Source organism: Ornithodoros turicata, chromosome 1 (assembly GCF_037126465.1).
Source record: "Ornithodoros turicata isolate Travis chromosome 1, ASM3712646v1, whole genome shotgun sequence".
In the NCBI taxonomy this organism is placed as follows: Eukaryota; Metazoa; Arthropoda; class Arachnida; order Ixodida; family Argasidae; genus Ornithodoros; species Ornithodoros turicata.
In genome coordinates this window covers 69,994,265-70,004,985 of record NC_088201.1, presented here as the reverse complement: position 1 = coordinate 70,004,985, position 10,721 = coordinate 69,994,265, and the positions used below count along the sequence as shown (strand labels likewise).

The 10,721-nt window shown below is 44.8% G+C and overlaps 1 long non-coding RNA gene across 1 annotated transcript; it reads left to right on the top strand.

The window, feature by feature from the left end:
• The first annotated feature begins 1,509 nt into the window (after positions 1 to 1,509).
• Positions 1,510 to 3,433, top strand: LOC135400425 (uncharacterized). Its single transcript, XR_010424613.1, has 2 exons — positions 1,510 to 1,685; positions 2,871 to 3,433. It is a non-coding gene; the product is annotated as an uncharacterized LOC135400425 (long non-coding RNA).
• Positions 3,434 to 10,721: the final 7,288 nt, after the last annotated feature.

Genomic DNA, 10,721 nt, shown 5'->3' with positions numbered 1-10,721 from the left:
CATAGTCCACTCGTCCTTGACTCGTATGCAAGAGGGCCCACATCCTCGGCGGAGTTTGCAATAGCGAGGCGAATGGAAGTAAATCAAGGTCGAGTGAGAAAAGTCTTTCTGGTCAGTGAGTGTTGGATGACGCCAAAATGTCGCAACAAAGTCAATATTCATCTAACTCCATATACCAGCCTGCTGCAAAATAGCATCAATAATGCGTCGTGATGAACACATAACACGATATGCTGCGTTGTGCTGTGGTATGATAACATACTGTTTGTCTCACAATATATACACATCTCTGCATATACAGGGTGTCGCATGTGTTTTCTATGAGTGTACCTCAGTAATTAGTCTAATTAGCTTAATTAAACAAAAAAATGCAAAGGAAAGGTAACTTTTTTGCGTTAATTAGAAAGCCCATAGCCACAATAAACCATTTCCTCACAAACACAGGATCTTTCACAATGCTTTCACAAAAAATTGACACCCAAAACACATAACAAGCGCCAAAACAACCGTCGCTTGTCAAGGCGCACGTTCGTCCAAGTTGCGTCCAAGTTGCCACGCCTAAAATATGGGGAGGACAAAACACAAAACAGCACATGACATGCGGTGATTATCAGTACCTCATGGCTACGAACACATAAGCTTGCGAAGACAAAATACGTGATTGCGCCTGGTCCCCACCCTCCTTGTTCTCCCCCCCCCCCTTTTTTTTTTGTTCTTGTGCTGTCTCCATGCGCAGTGGGAGTGTCTTCGGACCGTACCGATAGTGCCGCCACTGCGAAACCCCAAATTGGAAAAATCCCATCCTTGGAGAGATGGCAAGCTTTCGGGTGTCAAATAATCTGGGAATAGTTGGAGATTACGATGATGATTGGAGTTTTAACGACACACAAGCAACTAAGGCCATAGTGCGCCAAGACAAGAATAGTACAAGAAACTTTAAATTACGATTAGAATAGCATGTTGTAGCCACGGACTTTCTAATTAACGCAAAAAACGCTACCTTTCCTTGGCAAAAATTTGAGTTCAATTATATAATACTATTGAGTTCATAAGAATCAAGCTAACAAAGTGAGGCGTAAAAACTGGCGACCACGTAAAAACCGGTGCTTAATATCTATAAACTCATGTCATTTAGATAGCAAGTATATCTAATAATAATAATTCGTGGATTTACGTCGCCAATCACCTATGGCCCATATCTCTAAAAAATGAAAAATCTTCCAGAAGGTACAAGGGGCTCATCACCCTGCAATGGGGCTGTGAGAGTGACAGGAAGTGTTTACAAAGCGACGTGACGTGACTATGTTCACTAAATGTGCAGGCGATGAGTATACGCAGAGTAGAGCTTACACCAAAGAAAAAGAACAGTAAAATATAGTTTCATGCACGATTGTCTTATCTTACATGCAAGAGCACACGTGGAGTTCCACGGCATTGTCTTTCAAAGGAAAACCCTGTGATCTATTGTATCAGTGTGCTTTGTTCTTTTTTTGGAGAGCGGTTGTTACACCTCATTCTCCGGTGGCTTGCATGGGTATTCCCGTGAAAAAAAGAAAAAAAACATGAGCATTTTGCGAGAAGTATAAATGCTCATAGCACACAACTGCGAACTCAGAACCTGCATCATATCAACATGGCACTGTTGAAGCTGTCCTGGGTATTTGTGGTGTTCGCCGCAGTCCTGGGTAAGCCACATTTTGAGTGTTTACATCATTATACTGTTACTTTGAACAGCGCAATATATGGTCTGTTTAATGTGTACTACGCAGGTAAAAAAACACGTGCGGATTCATGGTTGTATTTGGATACTACACTCTTAAAAATTAACTTTACCGCATAGCACGCTCCTAGCCAAGCATGGCTAGGAGCGTGCTGTGCGGTAAAGTTCATTTTTAAGAGTGGCACACGCTGAGTGTAACGATAAACCGATTTTTCCTAAAGTCCGTGTTAGCGCCGCGAAGCAACTGTGGGAATCAGTGGTGTACAGACGTAGACAGATGGAGAGAAGACAACACGAATGAGTGGGGGACAGGCGCACATACGTGCTTACTATTACACGCTACCGCTTGTTACTACAACATTCTGAAAACTGAACTTCACCGCATAGCATGCTCAGCGTCAACCATTGTCACGAATGATATGGTTATCGCTTCTGATTCGAGGAGAGAGGGAGGCGTACGCCTTTTTGTGTGAATTACAATATATCAAAATTGACACAAAAAAGTTCGTGGCAATGGTTGGTGCAGAGTGTGCTATGCAGTGAAGTTCCGTGTTCCGAGTGTACTTCTGCTGCTACTACTACTACTCTACTACTACTACTAGTACTAATTCGTGACTCTACGTTGCGCGAGATGTATAATCATGAGCTATATGCCACAGCGTCTGCTCCGAAACCCCACTACACGCTACCATATAATATACCGTTGTCTTGTGACATATTTAATTGCTTGGATTGGGGCCGAGTCCTTCCGCCGCAGAATCTCAGAAATGCCTTTGCTTTTTAAAATCCGCAGTTGTAGAGCGTGATCAAAACTGCGATGAGCCACCATATTCAATTTTCATGAATACGTTCAAGCTTTCTGGCGTGGTGGAATCATTAAGACCCGGTTTCGCCAATGGCGATTAACTTTAAACCAAGATCACGCTTCCCTTAAACTTGAAGATATCCGTCAATCCTTTCTCAATAACGTTAGTTAGTGACGTAAGGTGTGTTCCAGTAACGCTGGTTTACGTTAAAGAAACAGAGTTGAGTCGTAATTTGAAGTTAAGGGACGCTTAATCGCGGATCAACCCCTAACCGGTGTTTGTGAAACTGGCCTTTGTCATCTGATTTTAGGTCATCATAATATTTTTCGATTTCATTTTTGCAGCAGTGGGAACAACAGAACTTGGAAAGCCCTCAGTATCTCAGCATGTGACGCAAGACAGCCAACTGGATCCACCAGAGGACACTGAAGAAGTGAAAGGAGAGCTACCGCGATCACTATGGAGGCGTCAGATAGTCCCGATGCCACGCCCATATCTGCCTGACACAATACCGCACCCACGTCCTTGGCCACAACCCTATCCTCACCCAAACCCCTTTCCGAGGCCTCACCCGCACCCACTGCCCTCGTTTCCACGACCAGATCCCCTACCCCGTCCCTTCCCACATCCACAGCCGCGTCCCTTCCCATTTCCACAGCCGCGTCCCTACCCAAATCCAATACCAAGAAGATTTCGTCGATCGCTGCCATTACCTACAGCCCCTGCCCAGCTGAACGCAGTTGTGTGGAGAAAACGAAAACCGTGTCTTCTTCCTACAGTTGGCCCTCGCGTCATTGGGTAACATGGGATTTCTGTTAACGGAAGAAACCCACATGGAATCTCGACTCTCTGTTTCTAACGGCGATTCGTTTGCGTCACCTGTAAGAATAAAGTTGGTGGTTCACCAGCAAGTTTCCATGTATCCGTTATTACTGAGGGAGTGACGGTGACACTTATCTATCCATTCAGCTATATTGTGCTGGAAAGCTGACACGTCAATAAATATAAAGAAAAGTTATACTTAATGGGACGGTCGCACCCGTTCCAGTCAATTCCGAAACTATAGTGTAATTCCATTCCTCCTAAACCAATGACCACGTTAGAGAAATCCCCACGTGGCGTAGTTTAACAGTTGTTCGACGGAATAAGTCACGTCTCGATTATCCGGACACCTCGGGAGTTATCTCTTCTCGTCCGGATAACCGCTCCAAGCAAACTCCTGCACTCTTAAAAATGATGGTGGTGGTGGTGGTGATGGTGAAAGGGCTCTTAAAAATGAACTTCACCACATAGCACGCTCTTAGCCAACCACCATCCCAAATGACAACGTTCTCGTCCCTGATTTGTTGAAAACGGGAGGAGGAGCCTATTTTGTGCCGTGCATAATGGCACAAAATAGGCTCCTCCTCCCGTTTTCAACAAATCTAGGGCGAGAACGTTGTCATTCGGGGTGGTGGTTGGCTAGGAGCGTGCTATGTGGTGAAGTTCATTTTTAAGTCGGCACAGTTCCCCTAGAAGTCGGCCCAGGACGCACATTTCCCCAGGGCGTCAGTCGTGACGTTGCCCACATACGTGAGGCCGACAACGGCAAGCCCTATCACCATCACCACCACCACCATCAATTTTTAAGTGTGTGGGGAAACCCGAAAAGCTGGGATACCGCTATATTGCTCCAGAAGAGGAAACAATGAAAATATTTTCGTTCAAAAATTTATGCGAAGTGAGCTGCTTCAAATTAGTAGGCACGCGCGTGACAGAATTTTGGTCACAGCCACGGCACCAGCTGCGCCACCCTGCTGTTCAAAGAAGGGTAATGTCTCCGAAAGATGGTCCCGCGCACATGTTTTTTTCTTCTTGCAAATGCCTTTGGCACCATCGAAATCTTAAGGAGTATGCTAGAAGGAAACCTCCGAAACTGGGACGTACGGGCGAGGGGAGCGCCATATTGAATCAGCTGCTGTTGCCGCGGCGCATGCAAACAAAGGAACCCAGTAAGCATACAACAAAGATAACGCCAAAAAATGTTTTTGGAACAGTAACACACCGCCAGAACCCATGAAACTGTAAGATATATGAAAACACATACACACACACACACACACACAGACACACACACGAAGAAACAGACACGACACGGACGACACATGGGGACGCCGTCTCCGCCGCTGGCGCTTCCTCAACCAGCCTTGACTACAAGCCTGGATAGGGGCGGACACTGACAGAATATGTAGCCGACGGAAGCAGAGGAGCAACCAAGCAAGTGTTGCAACAGTTTTTGGAACTGTGGCTGCTTTCACGGGCTGGAAATACACGACGTTCCCTCGGCTGATTCAATATGGCTGCCTCCGAGCGCATACATTGAGAGAGGGAAGAGCCCCGTTCAAGTGCTTTGCTCTCCTCCGATCCTCCTCCCCAGCTTTCTTTCTAGCCTCTCTCCGTAAGATTTCTATGTTCTATGACCGAAAGAGGGGCGATGCTTTCAGCCGGCCTGTACATTGACGTTCATATGTCGATTTCTTGCGCCCGGTGGGTACAGGGCATTTCTTCCGCTTATCGTGTACCATCTCTACAGTGGTCCCGCACACACCAAAAGGGAGTGACCTGTGTCGGGGGAGAACCTGAGAAGGGGAGAGGCCTGTGAAGGGGTGAAGGAGGAGATGCAATATAGATGAAATTTGTCTTAAATGCATACAGTCACAAGATTTGCAAGATTTTATCACCATACCATGGAGGTGGTAATGAGGGCAGTTACACCCCTTGCGGTCTTGAGCAAGCAGGTAACGTACGCCTGAGGTGGTAACTCGTGGAGTAAAGTGTTCTTGGAAGGTGTTCAAACACAAAACACGAAAGTGTGGGAAACACGAACTGGCGAGCCCCTCAGACTACACCCTGCAACCCCCTTGGAAACGTGTTTCCATCATACCCAGAAATTCTGGACAGCGACGCCTTGCGCCATCTTGTGGTCGCCGCGCGAAACTAGTCAAAATACAATGGGAAAGTAAGAAAAACTGCTGTATCTGCTTCTACTTAACATATCCAAAATTTCCCCAGGATATAGTATCAGGGAGCCATTCTGAGCCCATTTGAAAGAAATCATCGTTGGATACCAAACGGCATCGGTTCCCTAGAGGTTGAGCATTTTGGACGGCTAATACATGGGAGGTATAGGAAAAGTGCACCAACGAGACAACTTTATGAGTTAATATCTCGGGCTGTGATGAAGATATCAATTTTTTCCCCAGGATATAGGTTCAGGGGTAAATGGGGAATTAAAATTTGTTGTTACCTTTGCGGTAGTCCTACCGCCTGCGGTTCCCTGGGCCAAAAAAGTCTCAAATGACAGATGTACACTAGAAGATATGTTTGGCTTGACCGCAAAGAGGGAAGGCATAGCGTGCAAACCGCCTTCAAGGGTTGCTGATGTCGGCTGCTGAGCTTGCGGTATTCGTCATGGTTTTGTTTTCCTTTTTTTGTGTGTGTGTTTTGTTCAATCCTCTGTTGATGGGCGCATGTATTGACAAATGCCATAGTTAGTCTCAAGAGATGACTTGCGCTAAGCGACATCCGTGCCTGCTCCAAGTGAATTAATTAACTGGGAATTGGTTAACTACTTATTTGATGTCACTTTCTGTTCGCTAATTATTCACTTTAATCCGCTAAGTGGTACTTATGTGGATAATCAATGAATGAGTTCATAATTAAGCACTTCATTAACCGATCAGGTAATTGAAGTAGCAATTAGTCATTTTAATTCGGTAAGTGATAGTTACGTTAATAATGAATTAATTAATGGACTAGCCATTTAAATTAGTTAACGTAGTTGTCATTCATTTCGTTACTAACTGTTCATTAATTGACCTATTAATTTGTCAATTGAGTGCCCGCTATTCCTTCGCAATCCTTACAAACTATTTGCTAATTACTGAATGAATAATCACGTTACTTATAATTAAGTGGCTAATTAGGTGCCAATAAATTAAAGATGTTACTTAGTATCAGCGCACAAATATTAGTTTCGCGTAAGTCTTGCGTCTTCTTTTGCTCGTGTACAATAGCCTGCATAAAGGATTTCATACAGTATTTATAAATTGACCTGCCTGGCAAACTCGTCGCACTTTTGCTTGCTCACGTGACCAAAAATGCAACCAGCACAAAACGCTTTCTAGCTGTCTCCACCAAAGCAGCACAATGTACTGAAAGTCGAGTGCAATAGGGGTGGACGGTATGTGTCTTATCAATGTTCTTTAGTTTCACGAGTCTGTTCAAGGCCCTCCACCTACCCGTCCACACCTATTGCACTCGACTTTCAGTACATTGTGCTGCTTGGGCAGACGAAAAGAGACAGATAAGCGGCGTCACTATCACCTTTTGTCTTTCCCATTGAGCTGTGCCTTTCGCAGAGCCCGAGCGCTGATAACAGCGACTGGAACAGAATATCTCAATTCATCACACCCCAATTTTTTCTGCCAAACTGAACTTTCAGAAAACAGCTCTCCAGGCTGCGAACACGCATCTTGACAGTTTGCGTTGGAATTGATGAAGTGCGCAGCGGAGTGCATTGAATAATGTGGTCATACGCACTGAAATAAACGTACGAAACCATTGGGTTTGGTTATGATTAGAGCTCGCTATTAAACGTTTACACGTCGAAACGTTTAAATGTTTTCTTAAGAAACGCGTTTTGTAACACGTTTCCCAGATTAAACGTTTTCTTAAAACACGTTTAAACACGTTCTGTTAGATATACGTTCAACAGCACGTATAGTATTCAAACGTTTTCCCAGGATACGTTTAAACATTGCAGAAGCAGTAACCCAGTGCAGGGGATGAAAAACTGGGACGGACGACAAGGCACTAACTAGAAACCACAGTTTACTTAGACGACAAGACACACAATGACACTAAACAAAGGGCACGGTTCAAACGAACCCGTGAGAAACCAGTAAAAACTTGTTCGGCTGCACCGCTTAATTAACATCGATAAAATTTTTCACCTTATCGGTTAGTGTTACAGACGGACACACTTTTTTCCTGCTTTCGTAATCTCAAGCGCTTCTAAATACATTAACGCTCCAACCTTCTGTGATCTATGTAACACCGCAGTTTTGTTCCACTCCCCCCCCCCCCCCACACACACACAGCCACCGCAGTTAACCCAAATGCCTTCCCAGTGGAAGGTCCAGACACTTTTGCCTGCTGACGCGCTCCATTAATGTAATGTTAACACACCTTGATGTCTGGCCGATATAGACCCTCCCACATTTTAGAGGTGTACAATAAACAGCTCCCACACAACAATCTACGTAAGTATATTCACATGGTTGATTTGACATCCAGTTCTTACTTCCTTATTTACATTTCCATAATGCTAGATAAGTTCCAAACTTTCTTAAAAACCACATCAACACCAAATTTTCTAGACAATTTCTTTAACCGATGCGAGGCATTGTGAACATACTGCACCACTCCGAAATTACGACTTCTTTCATTTTCGTCACTGGAACTCTCTTTCCCGAACTTAGTTAACATCCTCCCAACCACATCTTGAACAACACCCTCCGGGTATCCCGCCTGCTCTAATCTCATCCATTGGCCCAAACAGCTGTTCAACACCTTATGCACACACGACTTTTTTAATGCAGCCCCAAGAACATTTTGTGCGACCGTATTTTTTACAGATTTTGAAATGGAGGATTGAAAAGGCATTAGCGGTTTCCGGCACCTTTGTATTCCCACCAGATGCCCTGTCATGACACTCAATTTCTATATCTAAAAGCTGAACGACACCTTCCACCAACTCCTATATGCCTGAGTGTCCCCATTTGGAGAGCAAATGGGATGACTCAACCCAAGGTGCTTCTGCTAGCTACAATTACCATGACAACGACGACGTACCCGGAGGTCGACGTCATACGTGACGTATGCATGAGAGAAGGGCAGCTCTCGTCGTCTGCTATTACGGCACGTTTCGACAAATTCCTCGAACACGACTTGATTATTCCGAATGAAACGCTGACGGTTGTATGAGTACAGTACTCGTGAAGCTAGTTTTGGCTAAGTTTCGGAATCGCCGCGGCTGTAGGAGACCGTCCCTTTAATAGACCGTTGCCACGACCCCGTTCGCAGCGTACTCCGCTCCGCGCGCACTCGTGCCATTGGGATCGCTGACACTCCAAAAACGGAGCTTTATCTCATCGACATCGTCCGGCAGAGTTACAATTCTGGGTGTTGTCCTTTTGACCATCCCAATTTGTTCATAACGGGAGGTGTACGGCTGTTTGTGGGAATTCTCGTCAGTGCATGATGCCAAAAAAGTCGTGCTCATCTCTTTTTCTCACTCTGGTGCAAGAATGATATCATTCCGGACAGCGATTTCTTTTTAATACGTAACTGGCAAATGTTCTGGTCTTAGAGTGCAGTAGTGGGAACCAGTAGGAAAGAGCAGGCTACATGCTTAAGGCTAAAGTGGTCGCGCAAGGTCACAATTTTCCGCGTTGGTCTTTTCACCAAAATACTATTCGCATAAAGAAGATAAATACAGAATGTTTAGTATAATCTACCCAAAGAATTCAATCGTCATCACCGCCATTACAAGCTGGATATGTTTTGAACTGTCGTGAAATACGTCGGTTCATAATGAAATGTACGACGAAAATGAACACAAATAGGGGTTGCTTAAAAGCCAAATATGAACTGGAGTAATAAGCTACTTGTAAGACAGTAGTGGCGTAGTTGGTAATTACTGATGGGAACCAAGGACGCGCCAGGCATAACGAGGACAACTTCTGTCTCTGTCCCCGTAACGCCTGGCGCGTCCATGTTTCCCATTAATAAAGGTAAGAAGTTGGTTAAATCGCTATCCGTTTTGAAAGGCGTTGCGTTTCGTATTAACAAGGCGTTTAAACGCTTCACCTTCACGTAACGTTCAAACGCTTCAGTTTAACAGAACGCTTAAAAGCTCCAGTTTAACGTTTCACATTAACAAAACGTTTAAGTGTTTCGCATTACACAAAACGTAACAAAAAAGGAAAGCTTTTCCGGACTATACGTTAATCTAAACGGCTTATGAAACGTTTAACCGGAAATGTTTTAAACGAAAATCTGGAAAACGTGTTAGATGGTGAGCCCTAGTTATGATCTGTCTATTTAAATTATCTCCTGTTCGTGCGAAGGTGAGAGCGTCAGCAAAGGGTGGCACAGAACGAGGCATCAGGGGGGCCGGCGTCTGCAAGGGATGTTTAAATATGCGGTCTCCGGTGTGTGGAGATTTTGTCGCGTGTTATATAACCCTTAGGAGGGAAAAATTCACCCACAGACCGACCACTGTGGCGTCGATCATGATCACAGTTGTCTCCGGACGCGAAGCCGTGAATGGACCTTTTCCAGAGCGGAAAAGCGCCTCTTGCGGGAGGAGTCGGAAACACGGTTGGTGGCTCGAGCGACGCGCGGTGTCTGCACATTTGGTCGAACGCCGTGTGATTGGAGACATTTGATCGCACTCCGTTCGGTCGAAAGCCGGTTGATCGACACCGTTTGTTCGAAATACTTTTCTTCGAAGGGAGTTCAGTGTGTTGTTCACACCTATTTTTCTGTAACTTTTGACGATATATACTCTCTGCGAAGCAGGCAACCAGTGTCATCTGCTTTCTTTCTTTTTTTTCTTTGCTTTTTCCGTTGACGAGGGGAGATCACGGGTTATTTGCATACCTTTGTCTTTCACGAACAGCACAGTTGAATAGAACAGTGTGGAACAATCCGGCGTACTAGTAGGACACATCTTGAAGAAAATGGCCTCATGCTGAGCACAGCCAATAATCCGTGCTTCCTCTGGGCACCCTTCTCATTACTGGCGGCATATTTAAAGGGAACGATCTGGAATGGGATAACCATATATGCGCGAAAGCCACTTAAAGTCTGTGGATGCTCAGAGGGAAATTTAGCCAAGTTCAACGAAATATATTGAATTGTCAGGCATATAATACCTTCGTTCAACCTTGTTTAGACCATGCATCTGCACTGTGGGTCCCTACACATGCACGCTATCAAAAAAGTAGAAAAGAAAAGACAGTACAAGGATCTGCCCCCCGGCTTATATTGTCTAGGTTACGAAGGACTTGTTCACTAACATGTATGTTGGAAGAGGAAATTTAGATTCTCTTGAACATAGGCACAAAGTAAGTGAATAAAGTAAATAA